The 20,920-nt window shown below is 41.5% G+C and overlaps 1 protein-coding gene and 1 long non-coding RNA gene across 2 annotated transcripts in view; one reads left to right on the top strand and one right to left on the bottom strand.

Annotated features, from left to right (window-relative positions):
- EXTL3 (exostosin like glycosyltransferase 3) overlaps positions 1 to 3,416 on the bottom strand; it is a 74,113-nt gene extending 70,697 nt beyond the window's left edge. The window contains exon 1 of the mRNA XM_042934958.1: positions 3,059 to 3,416. The gene's annotated coding sequence lies outside the window, so the exon portion shown is untranslated. The remainder of the gene's footprint in view (positions 1 to 3,058) is intronic.
- Positions 3,417 to 3,790: 374 nt separating this feature from the next.
- LOC122216917 lies at positions 3,791 to 5,673 on the top strand. The gene is made up of 3 exons (XR_006201189.1): positions 3,791 to 3,992; positions 4,857 to 4,942; positions 5,544 to 5,673. It is a non-coding gene; the product is annotated as an uncharacterized LOC122216917 (long non-coding RNA).
- Positions 5,674 to 20,920: the final 15,247 nt, after the last annotated feature.

Raw genomic sequence — 20,920 nt, 5'->3', positions numbered from 1 at the left:
GTATTGTGCACAAGCAGAGGAATATACAAAAGGTAATGACATGTGTGTGAGGGGCTGATCCACTAAGGCAGGCACTGGTAAACTACAGCCAGCTGCCTGTTTTGTAAATAAAGTTACAGTGGAACACAGCCTTGCTCATTCAATTATGGATTGTATGTATATACTACTGTATTTATTTATTGTAATATGTATCACATATATGCTGCTTTCACCCTACAGCAGCATAGCTGAAATGCTGCAAAGCCTAAAATAGTTATTATTTGGCCCTTTACAGAAAAAGTTTACCTACTTTTCTGTAAAGGTACTCTCAGGTTACAAACCACACAGGTGACTGAATACTGAGACATAGTTCATCTTCCTATGGTTCCATCCCTGAAAAAGTTTACCTACTTTTCTGTAAAGGTACTCTCAGGTTACAAACCACACAGGTGGCTGAATACTGAGACGTAGTTCATCTTCCTATGGTTCCATCCCTGGAATGTTACTGGGTCATTCTGGTGCAAAATCCTACACTAAACATTATGGCCTAGGTGTAGGGGAGGCAAATATGCTGCTAAATGGAGACTCCATATTCCTCTTACATACTCAAGATTACAAAATTTTTAATCCTGCCTCTCTTCCACCTAGTAACATCAGCAAAGAGAGGTGAAAAATTCCCAGTGTACAGGAGGTGGGACTGGTTCAGGCAGGAAAAAATGGTGCTTCTAGGTGAATCTACCTCTGTCCCTCTTAAGTTCTCAGACTCCCATGTGTCTGAGCCCCACTATTTTCATGGAACATACAAATACATGAAAAATCTTTTCTTTCCTCTTATCCTATCATACGTCTTCAAAAGAGTTACCAAAAACTATGAGGGAATAAAAATAAAATGGAAATATGCTAAAATAAGTTTTCTGATATAAACTTAATATCCAGCAGAAATAAGTGCACAGTGTTAGGACTTTACGAAAGATTCATATTCCTTGACTCACTCTTAAGTTACTACATGCAAAGACACTCAAATCTCTACCAACAGTAGATCTAGAGGGATCTTCATTTTTCTAATACCTGACTCTATTTCTACTTCAGCAATATTTCCAATCCTCCTCCCAGGACTACTTACCAGTCTCACCTCAGGTAGGGACCACACACACACACACACACACACACACACACACACACACACACACACACACCCCTGCCACCACCTCACTCCACACCACCCGTCAATGACTTTCCACACAACAGCAAGCCTAGTGTCGTGAGGGAAAGGGCACGTCCTTATCTTACCACCACATTCTTCTGATAGCATTCAACCATCCTTTGAACCTTCCACAGTATCATACAAATCCACTTCTCAGGCCCAACCCCTGACCCATTTCTAACTTGTCTTTTTACTCATAGGTTACAACTCTGAGGCCTCATCATTAAGAGATTCCAACTACCCACCAAACATTTAATGCCAGTTTTTTCCCTAGAAAATGGAGAGAAATATGAAGAAATGAAGACACATTCTTTTCAATATTTGGTTAGTAGCTACGCCCACTGAGAGCACTGACCATTCTCTTTGGGTATTGAATAAAAATTTCGAGTATTCCGAAGATTCACAATTCTAATTCTCTTCTAGAAAGTATTTAAGCTAGCATCCCACATACTTATGAGTACTTAGGACTCCTCAGGCTCCCCCAGAAGATCAGGAAATTCCCACAGGATAAGGTATTTTTAACTCACCAAATAAGAGTTTTAGAAGACAGCCTTTCTTTCATCAGGAAATATTGAAAAGCCTCCTTGCTAAATAAGTTGTGGAGAATGCTTAGATTCACTCAAGACTGTCAAGACCCCACAGGTTACTATCCCAGGCACTCTGGATATATCGTATAATAACTGGACAGAGTGCAAGACTAACCACTAAGCAAAACAGGGAAAAATTCAGATAGTCTCCATGACCACAACACACAAAGATCTTTTTAAAACAAAAGAAAATATGGAGAGCCCAGCCTTAAAAAGTGAAGCTACCTAAATTAGAGGAAAAATTGGACAAAGTGAGGGGAAGAACTGCCAAAGACACCTCTTAAGTAAATCACATATGGGGCGGGGGGAGGACACACGTTGTTCTGCATTGCCTCCTCCCCCTCCTCCTCCATGGGAGTTGAACCAAGAGGATTTGATGAAGCCCTTGGAATTTTTTAAAAGGAAAGAAAAGAAGTTCACATCTACCAAATTCAAGTCTTTTGAGAACTACAGATACCTAAAAAGGAACTGAACCACTGGCTCAATGTGGAGAAGAGATAAACATTCTATCTGGCAGCCCTGCCTGATCTTCAAAAGGTTCGCGATTCGTACTGTCCCCTGCAGCGCACGGGTCGGGTCACTGGGCTAAGATTTCAGTAGTGCAGACAGGCACCCTGCAGCCCTTTTGCCCAAGCAGCGCTAGGCCCATCGCTACACAGCTGGGCCTGGGCACAAGAGCCCCAAATGCAGAGAACAGCGGCACCTGAACCCTCGGACAGGAAGTGGCTATTCTGACTGAGGGCTTATGATCAAAGGAGGTGAACCCCGTGAAAAGAGCCAAAGGAGAAACAGCTGCGGGCGACTGTGTCTGAACGCAGCGCAAAGCAGATGTGGGAGTGTGTGCACCGGGAACATGGGAGGGAGGCAGACATGGGCTGCCCCTTCGTCGACAGAAGATGCTCTTACACAAGCAGCTGGACAAACACAGGGGGCAGGAGGATGGAGGGCTTAGGGAACAGAAGACGCTGCACAGCTGAAGCCGAGCTTCCAGAAGAAGAGGTGGAGGTGGGAGCGCAGCCCCAAACTGAGGCTACAAGGGGCGCCGGGGAGAGGGAGGGGCGTGTTAGAACCCCCGGAACCCGGCTAACCCCTCCTTGCTGGTGGCTAAGGCCCTGGAGGTCCTCTCCCCAGTTCCTCGAGACGTCTGGGAAGGCCTACTCCGAAGCTGCACGCCCCCGCCGCGCAGAGCAGCAGTCTCCCCAGGGCTCCCGCGGCCCCAGCACTGCCGGACCCGGTCCCTCCCGCCTGCCCGGTGCCCAGCGCTCAGGGCCAGCCCCAGGATCCCTACCACGAGCCGCTTCCTGGTCGCCGCTTCCCTGCTCGGGGCCCCAGCCGCCGCCGTCGCCAGGAGTCCGACCGGCTTCCAGCTCAGGGACGAGCCTCCGCCGCCTGTGCGAAACTCGGGTGCCCAAGAGCCGCTCTCGCCGCCTCCCGCCCGCCTTCCAGGCCGCGCCGGATCCTCCGCTCCCCCTGCCGGTGGGCAGCCATTTCCGACAAGCGTCTGCGGAACTTGCCGAAGTGCGCCGGGCCGGAAATGGCCGAACCCGGGCTCTCACGAGCCGAGGGGCGAGGGGCGGGGGCGACTTTCCGGGCAGCGCCCGAAGGGCCGCCGAGGCCTCGGGCTCAGCCGCCGGGTTCGCCAGGGTCCAGGAACTGTGGCGGCGGCGACAGAGCCGGGGATTGTGGGAAAGCGAGTGCGAGGGCGGCCAGCCGGGCGAGCGGGAAGAAAAGACCCGGCAGGTCCCCTGAGCCTTCAAACCAGCGCCCTACAAATGCTCCTCGTCCTTTAGAGAAACCTACCTATGGAGTGCGGAGAGAATGCCCCCGACAGTTCTGGAACAGGTTGCGACTACGACAGCCTCAGCTGCTTCGAGCGGGCCCAGTGAAATTCAATCCAAAAATAAACCCAGACCCGTAGAAAAGGCCCTCCTAAATGAGCTGACCGGCTCCAACAATGGACTGGAGTTTTGAAACACTTTTAATATTTAACAACAAAGAAAAGGCCAGGCGGCATGCATGCTTCGGGGAAAAAACAAAAAGCCCGGGGCTTTGCAAAAACAATAGCTTAATCCAGTCGTGTGGCAAGATCAACCAAAACTAGGAGGGAAAAGAAATACCGTTTGAAACACTTAAGAGCCAATCCCTGTGAATCTGAAAATGCACATATTCTACAATCCTAAGAGACACTCCAACACCTGCAAAGTCAGGACAAGATTTTTAGGGTAACTGGAACAATGGGGGTGGGCGAAGGAACTCTACCAATCTTCAAAGACACACCTGATCATTATTGTTAACTCAAGAATGAGTTTAAACCATCTAAAATCTATAAGTGCAGTAAAATCTGAGATTAAATTTGCTTCAACATTTTTTTTTTTTTAGCATGTTTTTAATCCCCAAAAGGCAGGGCTTCTATTCCAGGGTTTCCTAAGCAGGAAACCAAAAACACACCAGAACCTGGAGAAGCTGAGGAGGGCCAGGGGCCGGCTCCCATCCCTGTGCGTGGGTGGTCTGGTAGTTCAGAGGAACTGCACCCCCTGAGACAGGTCCACAGCTGCCATGTAACCCATCCAAACACCCTTCCTGCTGGAGCCCAGGCCCACGCTCTAGCTAGGAGGCTGAGAAACCATTGAAGATTGATTAGTTTCCCACAGGGGACAGTTTGAGCTCAGGATTCCATCTGCAAAACAAAACTTTAAAAAAAACCTAGCAAACTGTTTTCCAGAACATACTCTTCATCTCTCCACACCCATCAGCCCCTCCTCTTTCTGATCCTCCTTTTTCTTCTTTCTTGACACCTCCTTACTCACCCCTATTTCCCTTTCTTCTCATACCTCACTGTTTTCCTTACCTTTATTACTTTATTGTAATAATTTCACTATGAACAAATATCCAGAGCCTCACCACCATTACATATGTACAAAAAAAATTTTCTTTTATCAATGTGTTCAGGAAAGTCATAGAGGGGGAATCAAATTTTTAAAAATGAGAACCATTCCAGGAAGTGAAAATGAGGAAAACTGTTGCCCGAATATCCTGAAAAATCTGAAGTTGGCTTTTTTCTTTTCTCTTTCTCTTTTTTTAAACAGTTCATCTTCCTGGCTCTCCTCCAGAGGTGTGTGGCAGCAGGCAGAAGTCTGGCAGTGTGGGAGGAGACACAGGCCCAGAAGCTATGGTAAGAATTACCAGGTATTGGTTCATCTCCACGCTGACAAGAGAGGACCTGCAAATAGCTGCTACCTGAGGACTCAGCCTAAATAACTTCTTACACTTTTGAGTGAATTTAACACATTGTTTCACCACCTGGTGGTGCCTATTCTTAGGATAGGCAGGCTTTAAGACGAAAAAGGGATACCCAACCAAAATATGATGTATCGTTGACTTTACTGGAGCCCCTAATGCCGACCATCCTCTTCCTTTGGCTCTTTTGAGCCTGTCCTCTCTCGTATCTCCTTCTCTCAAACAGTTCTAGCTCAGTCTCTTCCTCTGGTTCCTGTTCCTTCTCCTGACTCCTAAGAGGTGTTCTCTGAAAAGATATGACGGGCTACTTTCTTCTTCTTCTTCTCCACACTCTGTTGCCAATTTCAGTCAGCTCCCTTGCATCATCTGCACCTTTAAGCAGATCCCTCCCTATGGCGCTCCAGTCCCTGTCTTCCAGCTGTACTCCAGACACCATCACATCATCATCATACTCTTAATACATGTTTTATAAATACTTAATTGCCAAGCAATAAGCTAAACCCTTTATAGGCATTGTCTCATTTTAATCCTTACAGGGAGATATCAGTGTATAGACGGAGAACTGAGACATTAAGAGGCTAAATAAAGTGCCCAAGATCACAGAGTGAGGTGTGAAGTACAAATGGAACTCCAAGTCCTCTGAACTCCAAAGCCAGTATTCTTCACCAGAACAATCAGATTGTCTCACCAGGACTTTATTATTTTTTTAATGTCTATTTATTTATTTATTTATTTATTTATTTATTTACTTATTTATTTATTTATTTATTATTGAGAGAGAGAGCACGCATGAGCGAGTGAGCAGGGGAGGGGCAGAGAGAGAATCCCAAGTAGGATTTTATTGTGTGTGTGTGTGAGACAGAAAGCGAGAGAGAGAGTGAGAGAGAGCAGGGGAGAGGCAGAGAGAGAGAGAGAGAAAGAGAGTGAATCCCAAGCAGGCTCCATGCTGTCACAAACTGTGAGATCATGAATCAATTCTAGAGCCAGAATCAAGAATCAGACACTTAACTGACTGAGCCACCCAGTCACACCTCACCAGGACTTTAAACTTAGTATATCCCACACTGAACTCATCTTTACTGCTTCCCCCTTTGCTCCCCTCAAATGTCCTTTTGATAATATTGATAATGGTGTTACCATTATTTTTCCTAACTCAGAAACTCAAACCTGGCACCATCTTGACTTCTCTCTTTACTCTCACACTAAATCAATTTCTAAGACTCGAAGCCTTCACCTACATTTATTGTCTCTACTTTGTATTTTGGAACTTAATCAAAATAGTTTTGCATTGTTCTTTAACAATCATATATGCAGATCTTTATCTGCTCCAGGAACCTATGGGTCTTCTCTCTAGAGCACAGTCATAGGGACTCTGCAGTACCCAGTCTCTCTCTTTCTGTTCCAAATTTTAAATTCCCAGAAAAGAGACATGATTGTCCTGGCTTGTCTCCTGTGTCAACCCCTCGATCAATCAGCTTTGGCTAAGCAGCAGGTCAGCCTTGTCTAAATACAGCAATTAGAGCCTCTCATATAAATAGGGCTTGTTCCGAGAAAAGGAAACGGCATACACCATTGTTCATTTGTTCATTCATTCCATCAACAAATACTTGAGCACCCTCTCAAAATATATTCTGGGTTTTTTCATATATGCAAAATGTTTACAACCTAACCCTACCCTCATACCATGAAATACACAACATAAAAAGATAAGAAATCACCAGATAAAGTGCATAACAATATTCACCCATAAGAGACTACCAATTCAATTGCGTGTGATGGAAAATAATTCAGCACACCCTGTATGAGCCTGTGGTGGTGAAAGTACTCAGCAGTGGGGCCCCCCGGGTGGCTCAGTTGGTTGAACATCCGACTTCGACTCCAGTCACAATCTCATGGTTTACGAGTTCAAGCCCCGCGTCGGGCTCTGTGGGGACAGCTCAGAGCCTGGATCCTGCTTCGGATTCTGTGTCTCCCTCTCTCTCTGCCCTTCCCCCACTCATGCGCGTGCTCTCTATCTCTCTCTCTCTCTCTCAAAAATAAATAAACATTAAAAAAAAGTAATCAGTAGTAATGTGTGCATATTCTACAAAACAAGCTCACAACAGCACCGTGAGGAATAGACAGAAACAGAAAACTACCTAAAGTCCATCAGTAATAGACTAGATCAACAAAGTATAGTGTATTCACCCAAATGACTACTTTACAGCAATGAGAATGCTCTACAAATACATACAACAATACTGATGAATCTCACAAACAATGCTAAGCAAAAGAAGCCAGACACAAAAAGGTACATAGGATATGATTCCATTTACAAAAAGTATAAAACCAGGCAAAAGTAATATACCTGTCAAGAGCAATGACAAGAGCAGGAGTGCCTGGGTGGCTCAGTCGATTAAGTGTCAGACGACTCTCAATTTCGGCTCAAGTCATGATCTCACAGTTCATGAGATCGAGCTCTGTGTTGGGCTCTGTACTAACAGCGCAGAGCCTACTTGGGATTCTCTCTATCCCTCTCTCTCTCTCAAAATAAATACATAAACTTTAAAAAAAAAAAAAAAAAAAGTAGCAGTGACCAGAGGAGAACAAAAGGAGCTGCATGGGTACTGGTCATGCGCTATTTTGTGAGCTGCATGCTGCTTACACAGGTTATCAGTTTGTAAAAATTCATCAAGTTGTACACTTATGTTAGTATCCTTCGCTATATGTGTATTATCCCTTAATAAAAAGATTTTTCAAATAAGTAATTCATGGGGGCACCTGGGGGGCTCAGTTGGTTAAGCATCTGACTCTTAATTTCAGCTCAGGTCATGATCTCACAGTTGTGAGTTTAAACCTCGTGTCGGGCTCTGCGCTGACAGCATGGAGTTTGCTTGGGATTCTCTCTCTCCTCTCTCTCTGCCCTCCCCCACCTCAAGATAAATGAATAAACTTAAAAAAAGTAATTCATGGGCAAAACGAGCCTTTAAGCACCCTTGAACATTGTCACTATAAATATCCTAGAGTTGCCAATTACTGCACATACCTGCACCATTACACCACCTTCTTAGAGACCGTAAGCCACTATCAGCCTTTGCATATCGCCACCATTCTTATCACATGGCCTCATCCCCTTCAGCCCCAGCTGACTGGACTTCCTGCTCATCTGGAAACTTGGGAGCAGAACACGTGAAGCTGAGTCAGGTGATAAGAGTGCTTCATCTAATAAACTGTATGGAACTGGGCAAAAAATAATTCCTGGACATACGCACAGCAATAAGCCAAGAACGCTGGTCTGCAGAAAACAGAGCCAACACACAGAAGGAAGCAAACAAACCTGTGAGAAATGGAGGGGAAAGCTTCAGAGGCTGCTCACTCTCCAGCTCAAGTCTCATATATCCCAGCTGTCACTGGGTATCCATGAGATTGCTCATGTTGCCTTACTACTGAAAAAAAGAAAGAAAAGAAGACCTTACTTATTTAAGCTAGGGTGAATATGTTTCTGTGTGTGGAATGTATAGTCTCATTTAGTCCTTTTAACAACCCTATATGGTTCAGTTCCATTATGAGTCCCACTTCACAGTTGAGAAAACTGAAGCCCAGGGAGGTTATATGTAACTTGTGTAAATCACACACCTGGTAAGTGGTGGTGCCAGGATTTGGACCCAAGGAGTCTGACTCCAGAGCCTGAAATCTGAAAACTATCCTACACTGCAGTGCAACAGAAATGCAGAAAACGGCAATGTGATTTCTATGTTGCATTAATGGATTTAACTAAGGCATCTGATTCCGTTAAATGAGTTCAAATGTAGAAATGGTACAAAAGATTAAAAGACTGGCTGCCTAAGAAGTTGGTAAGCATTTATTTCTTTCACAAGGGAATTATACTTTGAGTTGTAGATGTTAGAGAAATATAAAACGCATGCAGTGTGACAGATTATACTAATGAGACTGTGTTATTATGCCAGGAAATTTATCTTATAGATTTCAGCAAAATGCTCTCCTAGAAGATCCCTGCTGGTTACCTGTTTCTCCCAAAATGTTAATATCCAGGAGAAGGGGGGTTTAGTCTCATGGAAGGAGAAATTGATAAAAGTTAACTTCAAGTCTTAAGGAGAGAGGCACCGGTGGTTACTTTCCATGAAGGTAGCTGCCAGACCCACAATCCACTCAGCAAGGCTGCTAGATCAATCACAGGCAAGCCACTGGTGACCCCCAGCAACCTTCAAAAGGTATGATTCAGGAATTATCAGTGAGTTTAAGTCAGGTAAGAACTTGTTCTATCAGTAATGCTTTGATTTTATTTTTTTTTTTTTTTTTTTAACCTTTATTTATTTTTGAGACAGAGAGAGACAGAGCATGAACGGGGGAGGGGCAGAGAGAGAGGGAGACACAGAATCGGAAGGAGGCTCCAGGCTCTGAGCCATCAGCCCAGAGCCCGATGCGGGGCTTGAACTCACGGACCGCGAGATCGTGACCCGGCTGAAGTCGGACGCTTAACCGACTGCGCCACCCAGGCGCCCCAGTAATGCTTTGATTTTAAAGGAAAGTGCTGACAACCACTATTCAAGATCTTTTCTATATATAAATGATTGAGCAATTTTTGTGGCTTATAATTAGAACAATGCATGACAATTTCCAGATTGGAGTTCCAAGGTTACTCTTTCCCTTTGGTCCATCAGTGCCAAAAAGACAAAAGGTCATCTTCTGAGGCTCCATGGATAGCACTCACTAGCCTGCTAAGTGGCTCACTCTGAAAGTCCTGGCTTTGATGTTATCTTTTAAAAGTGGCTGTTTTTTATCTGGCAAAAGGTGCAACAGTTCGGATGTTTTGTAAAATACTTTGTAGTAAGAACACTGAGTTAATATCAGGTCCAAAACAAAACACACATTATTGTCAGAAGACGGTTTGTTAACTCCTTGCCTCATGTCATAGTACTCACTATCTTGCATGTGGCTGTGAAAAATAAATTTTGTACTAGTTTCACATTCATTAGGAAGCTTAGCATGGCTCAAACCTGTCACTTACATAAGACTTATAATCTGTAATGACCAATTAACATTCTAAAAATTAGCTGTCGTCCCTAAAATATAACCTATCTGTCTCTAAAGTCCCTTCTTCCTTCAAGCACTGTTTCCCCTGTGAGTTTTTATTCCCTCCCCACCATGTCGGCACAGCTTGCAGAGGCAGTCAGGTTTGACCATCGGTAGATATCAAATGCCACCAAAAGCTTGCTCCTGGTAGTTCCAAGTAATGATACAAATGTCCCCCCAAGGCAAAAATACAGGCACCTAACATTTACCCTAAATTATGCCAGTGAGGAGTAAAACTGTGCTCAGTTTTACAACAACATGCCACAACATGGCATGTCTGAGTGTTTGCAGAATTTAGCATAATGAGAGTTGTAACCAGGAAGAAGAAGAAGGAGAAGGAGGAGAAGAAGAAAAATCAGGCAGAGCATTGATAAAGTTCCAATGTCACATTGTAGCTCTATCACTTCAGGATTGTCCTTACACCAAAAAAGCTACCCATACATTCAAAAAATCAACTACTCACTACTTAAAAATGCCTCACATAAACAAGGCACTCCAATTGAAAATGGGCAGAATGTCATAGAAGTACTTACAGAACATCAATTAACTTCTTAGTTAACCCATTTAGCTATAAAATCAAAATTGAAAGCAAAATTTCTGAAAATAATAATACTAAAAACTTTTTAAAACTTTAAAAATATATATAAGTTGGTAATAACATGGAGTTCATGTATATTTAAAAAACAAACAAACAGTAGTTTCTACCAACCATTATCAAGAAAAAAATGTGTAGGTTTTAAACCAACTCATGAATGTTTACAGTAAGATTTTATTGAAGAGAAGGTTTTTCACTATTTTCCTAAATATTGCTTGAGATTAATTCTCAACCTAAATGATAAGAGCATGAATCTAGTGGGACCCAGTCAATGCCAGAACAAACTAATCACTGATCCCTTCCTCAATCCATGCCTTCAGCCTTGCAAATACTATGCCACAGGTCAAAAATGAAACCAAATGAAAATGTGACATTTCTCCAAATCCATCAATTCAGTGGGCTAAAATTAACAACCCAAAGCTCACTCCTAATGGACAGTTTCAGATATTTCATCCTCACTTTCTTAAAAAAGATTTTATTATTAAGTAATCTCTACACCCAACAAGGAGCTTGAACTCACAACCCTGAGATCAAGAGTCGCATGCTCCACTGACTGAGCCAGCCAGGCACTCCAGATGTTTCATCTTCTGTAAAAAGGGACACACATGATAACATTGTGTGGGTTATAAGGAAATGCATATCTCTAAAATGAAGAAGGGATTATTGAAGTTTATTTATTTATTTTGAGAGAGGCAGAGAGAGTGTGAGCAGGGAGAATCTCAAGCAGGCTCTGCACTGTCAGCACAGAACCAGACACGGGGCTCAAACTCATACAACTGTGAGATCATGACCTGACCCAGAATCAAGAGTTAGGCCCTCAACCAGCTGAGCCACCCAGGTGCCCAAAGAGGTGATTGTTTAGAAAAAAGATGATTGAAATAAATGAAGCAAATAATCCAAAAATATATTAACTATATATTAACTAAATATGAAAATACTTTAAAAGTTCAAATACCACCACGCATTTGTATTACTTTTATGTACATTTAACTATGCTGCAATGATGTTCAATTTTTTTTTTAATTTTTCAACATTTATTCATTTCTGAGAGACAGAGAGACAGAACATGAGTAGGGGAGGGGCAGAGAGAGAGGGAGACACAGAATCCGAAGCAGGCTCCAGGCTCTGAGCTGTCAGCACAGAGCCTGACGCAAGGCTCGAACCCACAAACTGTGAGATCATGACCTGAGCCAAAGTTGGAAGCTTAACCGACTGAGCCAGCCAGGCACCCCTGTTCAATTTTTTTTTTAAGTTTTATTTGTTTTTTGAGAGACAGCGTGTACAAGTAGGGGAGGGGCAGAGAGAGAAGGGTACAGAGGATCCGAAGTGGGCTCTGTGCTGACAGGCTGACAGCAGCAAGCCTGATGTGGGGCTCAAACTCAGGAACCATGAGATCATGACCTGAGCTGAAGTCAGACAATCAATTGAGCCACCCAGACACCCCAATGTTCAATTTTTTGTATTTCATCTTTAATTAGCTTAAATAATAAACACTTAAATATTCGTAGGAACACAAATAATAAAAAACACATAAACTGATAAATATTTGCCAGCTCTGTGGCTTCCTTCAAGCTCACAAGCATAATTTTATAAAATTGCTATCTTTATGTATCAACCATTTCAATTTCTTCCTTTTTCACTTACTTTGAATGGATTATTATGTGTTTCTACATCATTCTCATAGTCATCTTTACAGGTACTAGAACATTCCATATCTGTTCTCAGTAGTTCCTGAATGATAGTTTGTAGACCAATATAGGATGAAATTTTTGTCAGTCCACAGTTAAATGAGAAAAGCAAAGGCAAGTTATTGAGGTTTCAATTTTATTCAATTTAAAGATTGTCCTTTATTTTGAGATTATGTCCTTTCCCCTTTCTTGTGTTAAAATTTGTTTTTATGAAATGATAGTGATGGCAGCTTTTTAAAAATCTTCCTTACATGACAGAATATTGAGACATATTTAGTTTGGTTCCCTGCTCCCACCCCACCCCCGGACCACCAATTACTTGTTATTTTACTAGTCCATTAAATCCAGAAGTCAGCTAACTATCTAACTACACCCCTTCATTTTAAAATATGAGCCCACACAGACACACAAACACCCAAAATGTTTTTGGAAAGACTTCTATGGTAACCAGCCTCCAAAATGTCCCTAATGATCTCTCTCCCTAGTATTTCCACCCTCATATAGTATTTCCACACTGTACCACAGATGATCTATGTGACCAACAGAACGCTGCAGAAGTGATGGTGTGTCACTCCTGAGATTAATTTATAGAAGGCATTTCAGCTTTCACTGTGGTTGTTCTTTTTTTTTTTCAATCACTCACTCTGAAAGGAGCTAGATGCCATGTCATGAGAAACAGTGTAGAGAGGCCCCTGTGGTGAGGAAGTGAGGCTTCCTGCCAACAGCCATGTGAGTGGGATTGGGGAGCAGATCCTCCAGCCCCAGTCTAGCCTTCAGATGATGCTGCTGCCTCTGAAAGACCCCAAGCCAGAACCAACCAGCTAAGTGCCCCCTGAATTCCTGACATATAGAAAATAAGAAATAATAAGTAGTTGTGTTTTAAATTATTACATTTGAGATAATTTGTTATGGAACAACAAATAACTAACGCGACTCCTGTATCCCTTTTCAGCTACAAGATGAATATGACAAAACTGCTGAGCATGTTTGTGTTCATGCCTGTGTGGGGGGGAGAAAGGATTAGCAAGGACTGTGATCTCAATTATCCTGACTTTAGTTTACATACACTGACTCTTCCCTTCTCCATTGCTTTTTCTACTTTTCTCATATTGACCAGAGCACTTGGTAAACTGAATAATCCATCTCTAGCAAGGAATCAATTCTATAAGTTTTTCTAGGCTTAGTTAAAGGAATCATTCTATGTAAATGTGGTATTTTATCAAAGTTTAGAAATCTGGTAAATTTCTATTGACAGAATCCCTCACCTTAGCTGTCAAATCTTTCCTAGATCCATCCCTACCTCAACAGAAGAAGATCTCTCATGTGCATTGAGAAAATAGAAGCAATCCCTTTCAATTCTCTCCTCCCACATTTACACCATCTTTAAACTCTGAGGTGAAAAAAAAATTATTTCAGCAGCTGATGCCAGAGCTCCTCTTAGGAATAGAAAATACCTTATTGAGGAAACTATCTTGATATGACACCTGGAGTATGGAGGAAGAAAGCTTGGCTTGTAACAAAACTGTAAAACAGAGATAGCTAAACAGATCTGGATAAAAAAGAAGAAGAAGATGAAGGAGGAGGAGGAGGAGGAGGAGGAGGAAGAGAAAAAGAAGAATATGAAGACTGGAACAGGGCAAAGAGGACAGGAAATGGGAGGAGAGTAAGAAGAGATGAGGCTTAAATAATGGTGTGGGAGGCTGAAGGTTGGGGAGTGAGTTCCAGTGATGGGGGAGCTGAAAGCATGTTTAAAATAGAAATATCTATTATTGGACTTCACATTGTTTGTGTTGCTAAGGATATAAAATCCCTGAAGTCTTCAGTAATATCTGACATATGCACAAGTGCCTTATGTGAGTGATTTGGGGGGAGATCAAGGGAAAAAGATGTAGAGGGGACTGGTCTGAGTTCTACAGCCAGGTCAGATGGAAATAAGGAATAAGAACATGGGAATTGAATTACAAGTGAGACGAATTTAATAGAAGCAAAACTCAAAAGCTAAAGAAACTATTAGATGAGCTCGCAGGAATTAACAGAAATCTTGGAATAGGCATTGAACTTCCACATGAAATCCCAATGTGGAATGGGAACTTAAGTCAATTTTACTTAAATCTCAAAAAAAAAAATCTATCTTAACTGACATCTGGGTCCATATTCATGGATTATTCTCTCATCTGTTCTGGCCTTTGACAAAGGGATGTCCAAGACTAGCACTCTCTTTTTTAATGTGATCTGATATCCTTCCTTCCTCTGACCTTGCTCTGTCAATTATTCTCTCTAATACATATAGTCAATATTCTCCTCATTACAGAGGAAATCTCACTGCTTATACCCCCACTGCTTATACACAGGCTCAGGCCCAGGCCCAAACTACCACCATCTTACAACACCAGATTTGAATTCCCAAAGATTTAGATTTTGAAACCTTGATTTATTATTAGTCGGGTAACCGTGGGCATATTACTTAACCTCTGTATGCTCTCCTCACTATAATTTTCTCATCAGAAAATGGGGATAATAATAGTACACACCTCACAGGAATACAGTAAGGATTAACCTAGATAATGAGTATAAATTGTCAGTCCAGTGCCTGGCAAATAGCCCTCTTACTTAACTGCTATCATCATCATCATTCACCAGAATTCTCAAAAGAGTAATCTCTACTCTATGTCCACTTCTCTACCACCATTCACTCTTTCATATCCAGAAAGCTGGCTCCTGTCAAACTACTGAAATTGCTCTCATTATGGTAACCAGAGACTTCCTCGTTCAGTAATGCCAGTGAAACTTCTCAGGCCTCCTTTTGGAATTCTTCTTAATCCTCTACACTTAGCTTCTTGAAATGGTTCAATCCTGGCTTCTCAACACATCGCTCTCTCATTACCCTCTCTCTTTTCTCTCACTGAATCTTCTTTCCCACCACCCTTTAAATGTTGGTGTGCCATCATCTTCCATTCTCATTGAGCACGTATTCATGACTTTAGCAGCCAGACCACTACCCTGAACCAAGACCCTTCTTCTGAGCTCCTGAGCCAAACTGCCCACTAGGTATCTTGCCCTAGGTGTTTCACAAACCCAGCCAGTCACCCAAACCATGTTTATAGGTACTGTTAGCACAATCATCATTCTGACTTCCCCAATTCTTTCCCTCCCCTCGTAGTCATTTTCCTGATTAACACCAGCTGTGATTCTTCCTGTTTCCATCCTTGACCTCACTGTAGTTCCAAGTGGGCTTTAGAGTCACATGGGCCTGGGTCCAAATACTAACTATGATGGTTCTCGGCCAAATTACTTAACCTCTCTGACCTCAGGTTTTTGTGGTGATGAAATGAGATATCACATGCAAAATGGCCAGCACACAGTAGGACTTCAGCAAACACTCCCCTACACCTCTTCCTTCGGGTCTTCTTCACCACCTGCTGAAATACAATATCTACCTATTTGGTCTCTCTTGCCCTTTTCTCCTCCAAATTGCCCTAGTCTTTCTTATAAATAAATAAATAAATAAATAAATAAATAAATAAATAAGATACTATTATCTCTTTGCTTACAAATCTTCAACATTTTCTTTTTTCCTATGGAGCAAAGTCCAAATTCCTTAACATGGTAAGTTCCAACTGGCTTTCTGGTTCCTTCTCTCCCAGACCAGTTACTCTAAAATATTGGCTGCTCACCAGCTATTTCTGTACATACTAGCTTACATCTCTGCACATGTGAATCCCTCTGGCTATAATTCCCTTCCTGTGCCCAAGTTCTTTTGTCCAACTGGCAAGTTTATTCATCCCCCTTAAGACTTACCTCAAAAGCTGTCACTTACATGGCAACAAAAGCTCAGCCACCAAAAAGTAAACAAGTTTAAAAGCTTCTGCACAGCAAGAAGACAATAAAATGAAAAGGTAAACTACAGATTAGAAGAAAACATTTGCAAACCATATATCTGATAAGAGTTAATATCCAAAATACAGAAACAACTCCTACAATTCAGTGGCAAAAAAAAAAATTTTTTTTTAAATGGTAAAAGTCCTGAATAGACAGTTTTCCAAAGATAACCATACAAATGGTTAGCAAGTACAAAAAAGGTGCTCAGCATCACTAATCATCAGGGAAATGCATATCAAAACCATAATAAGATATCACCTCATACTTGTTAGGATGACTATCATCAAAAAAGTAAGAGATAACAGGGACCCCTGGGTGGCTCCATTGGTTGAGCGTCCAACTTCAGCTCAGGTCATGATCTCACAGTTGATGAGTCCTGGTTCATGAGTCCATGGTTCGAGTCCTGCTTTGGACTCTGTGCTGTCAGCGCAAAGCCTACTTTGGGTCCTCTGTCCTCCTGTCTCTCAACCCGTCTCCTGCTCGCTCTCTATCAAAAATGAAAAAAAGATTAAAAAAAAAAGATACAAGATAACAAGTGTTGGCAAGGATGTGGAGAAAAGGGAACCCCTGTGCACTGTTGATGGGAATCTAATTTTGGTACAGCCACTTTGGAAAAAAGTATGGAGGTCCCACCCCCCAAAAAAGAACTACCATATGACCTGGCAATCCCTAGTCTGGGTATATATCCAAAAGAAGTAAAGTCATTACCTTGAAGAAATACCTGCACTCCCATGTTCACTGCAGCATTCTTCACAATAACTGAGACATGGTGAAAACTTAATTGTCCATCAATGGACAAATGCATAAAAAAATTTGATATACATTTATGCCATAACTGTATTACATATGTGTATGTGTGCACATGCACCCACACACACACACAAACAATAGAATGTTATTCAGCCTTAAAAAAGAAAGAAATCCTGCCATTTGTGACAACTTGGATGAGCCTGAAGGACATTAAGCTGAGTGAAATAAGCCAGATGCAGAAAGAAAAAGACTGCATGATGTGACTTATATGTAGAATCTAAACAAGTCCAATACATAGAAGCAGAGAATAAAATGGTGGTTTCTAGGGGCCTGGGGGTGGGGGAAATGGGGGAAATGTTGATCAGAGGGTACAAAGCTGCAATTAAATGGGATGAATAAGTTTATAGATCTAATGTACATCATGATGACTATATTTAATAATATTGTATTGAACATTGGCAATTTGCTAAGAGGTTAAATTTCAGGTACTCTCACCACAAAGAAGAAAAACATGGTAACTACTTTTGGGTGAGGAAGTGGATTTGTTAATTAGCTTGATTGCAGTCATCATTCCACTATGGATATACATACAAAATCATGTTGTATGCTTTAAATATATAAATTTTTTATTTAAAATTTTAAAAAGTTTAAGGGGCGCCTGGGTGGTTCAGTCGCTTAAGCGTCCAACTTTGGCTCGGGTCATGATCTCTCAGTTCGTGAGTTCGAGCCCTGCATTGGGCTCTGCTCTGACAGCTCGGAGCCTAGAGTCTGCTTCAGATTCGGTGTCTCCCTCTCTCTCTGCCCCTCCCCGGCTCATGCTCTCTCAAAAATGAATAAATGTTAAAAATATTTTTTCAAAGCAAAAATGAATTACTGGGACCTTATGAAGATAAAAAGCTTCTGCACAGCAAAGGAAACAACCAACAAAACTAAAAGGCAACCAACGGAATGGGAAAAGATATTTGCAAATGACATATCGGACAAAGGGCTAGTATACAAAATCTATAAAGAGCTCACCAAACTCCACACCCAAAAAACAAATAACCCAGTGAAGAAATGGGCAGAACACATGAATAGACACTTCTCTAAAGAAGACATCCGGATGGCCAACAGGCACATGAAAAGATGCTCAACGTCGCTCCTCATCAGGGAAATACAAATCAAAACCACACTCAGATATCACCTCACACCAGTCAGAGTGGCCAAAATGAACAAATCAGGAGACTATAGATGCTGGCGAGGATGTGGAGGAACGGGAACCCTCTTGCACTGTTGGTGGGAATGCAAATTGGTGCAGCCGCTCTGGAAAGCAGTGTGGAGGTTCCTCAGAAAATTAAAAATAGACCTACCCTATGACCCAGCAATAGCACTGCTAGGAATTTACCCAAGGGATACAGGAGTACTGATGCATAGGGGCACTTGTACCCCAATGTTTATAGCAGCACTCTCAACAGTAGCCAAATTATGGAAAGAGCCTAAATGTCCATCAACTGATGAATGGACAAAGAAATTGTGGTTTATATACACAATGGAGTACTACAGGGCAATGAGAAAGAACGAAATATGGCCCTTTGTAGCAACGTGGATGGAACTGGAGAGTGTTATGCTAAGTGAAATAAGCCATACAGAGAAAGACAGATACCATACGTTTTCACTTCTATGTGGATCCTGAGAAACTTAACAGAAACCCATGGGGGAGGGGAAGGAAAAAAAAAAAAAAAAAAGAGGTTAGAGTGGGAGAGAGCCAAAGCATAAGAGACTCTTAAAAACTGAGAACAAACTGAGGGTTGATGGGGGGTGGGAGGGAGGGGAGGGTGGGTGATAGGTATTGAGGAGGGCACCTTTTGGGATGAGCACTGGGTGTTGTATGGAAACAAATTTGACAGTAAATTTCATATATTGAAAAAAAATAAAAATAAAAAAATAAAAATAAACCTATCTTGCTTACATTAAATAAGTATAAGCTTTTTAAAAAAATATTTTTTTCAAAAAAAAATAATAAAATAAAATAAAATTTTAAAAAGTGTAAGCTGTCATTAAAAGGGTGACAGCTATTCTTTACTGGTTCAGAATTTAAAAAAGAAACTAGTCTAGGGGCACCTGGCTGGCTCATTCTTGGGATCATGAGTTTAAGCCCTACTTTGGGCGTAGAGCTTACTTTAAAAAAAAAAAAAAAAAAAAACAAAACTATTCTATACACACACAGCACACACACACACACACACACCAAACATAAAAGGAGAAGGAGAGGAAGAAAGAATGGTAAATGTGGATACGACACAATGTTAAAAATTGGTGAATCTGGGTAAGAATTATTTGGAACTTATAAAAAAAGTTGCAAAACTCTATATAATTCTGGCTTTTATGTAAGTTTGAAACTGTTTCAAAGGAAAAAAAGAAGAAAGCATGGGGCAATCTAACCATGCAGTAACAATCAAACAAACCCAAGTTGAGGAACATTTCACCAAATAACTGGCCTAGATTCTTAAAATGTCAATGTCATGAAAAAAAGAGAGGAAGTTCAGAGGGAAGGAGGGAGGTAGGTGGTGGGCTGAGGAAATATTCAAGATCAAAGGAGACTAAAGAAACATGACAACTAAATGCAATGTGTATTCCTGGATTGGATGTTAGTTTGGGAAAAAAAATGCTATAAAATACGTTATAGAAACAAGTAGGTAAATTTGAAAATGGACTCTCTATTATATAATAGCATTACAGTAATATTAAATTTCCTGAATTTAAAAATTGCACTGTAGTTATGGAAGAGAATGTCCTTGTTCTTAAGAGATACATCCTGAGGTATTTAGGATGCTGGTATTAGGATGATGGTAATGTCTACAACTAAAATATGTTTCAGCAAAATTCAAAATAACAGTTAAAATGTGTCTGTGTGTATCTAGAGAAAGAATAGAGCAAAATGTTAACAATTGGTGAATCTGAGTTAATGTTTACCATTCTTGCACCTTTTCTATAAGTTTGATTTTTTTTCAAAATAAGTTTTTTTTTTTAAAGCTGTAACTCAAGTAAAATATTTTCCCACTCTCCCAGTTAGAATTAATGCTGCCTCCTCTAAGCTATGGGTTTTTTTTAAGTTTATTTATTTATTTTGAGAGACAAAGAGAGAGTTCAAGCAGGGGAGGGGCAGAGAGAGGAAGAGAGAGAATCCCAAGCAGTCTCTACACCAACAGCACTGAGCCCAGTGAGGAGCTCAAACCCATGAACCATGAGATCATGACCTGAGCCAAAACCAAAAGTCAGATGCTTAAACAACTGAGCCACCCCTGTGCCCCTAAATGTTTTGATTTTTACTCTAAAATGCTCAGATTGGGTTGTAATTATTTATTTAAGCATTTGTCTTATTCTGCTAGATTGAGAGCCTCTTGGGGCAGGAACTTAAGTTGCCTTTGGAATTTAATAATGGGAGAAGTATTCTCCTTCAGGATAACTTTATGCTGCTGGCATTGTATTACTACTAGAGTACAATGATGCTACAATTTGGGCTCATTGCAAAACATGGCTGGACATTGCTGAGATGAGAACTAGAATGGAAAACAAAACTTAGTTTGTAGCATAGGAAAGTACTGGAGTTGATTTACAATGTACCATTCTGTCTTTTACGGAGACTTCTGCCGGCAAAGCTGGAAAGCCCTTGCAGATACACAAGGTCCCATGCAGATACACAAGGGTGCTATATGTATGAGGGAGAGGGCCCCTGAAGGTAGAGATGAATTACAACCCCAGATGTATCTGTCTTATCACTTCCAACACATGTGTAACAGGAGGGCAGTCCCATCCTCAGTTGGCCACAGGGCTAATTATAAAACCCTTGGGTTAAGGGTGCCTGGGTGGCTCAGTTGGTTAAGTGTCTGACTCTTAATTTTGGCTCAGGTCATGATCTCACGGTTTGTGAGTTTGACCCCCACATTGG

The sequence above is a fragment of the Panthera leo genome, chromosome B1 (assembly GCF_018350215.1).
Source record: "Panthera leo isolate Ple1 chromosome B1, P.leo_Ple1_pat1.1, whole genome shotgun sequence".
NCBI lineage: Eukaryota > Metazoa > Chordata > Mammalia > Carnivora > Felidae > Panthera > Panthera leo.
The sequence above is the reverse complement of the archived record's forward strand: the minus strand, read 5'-3'. Positions and strand labels throughout refer to the sequence as shown.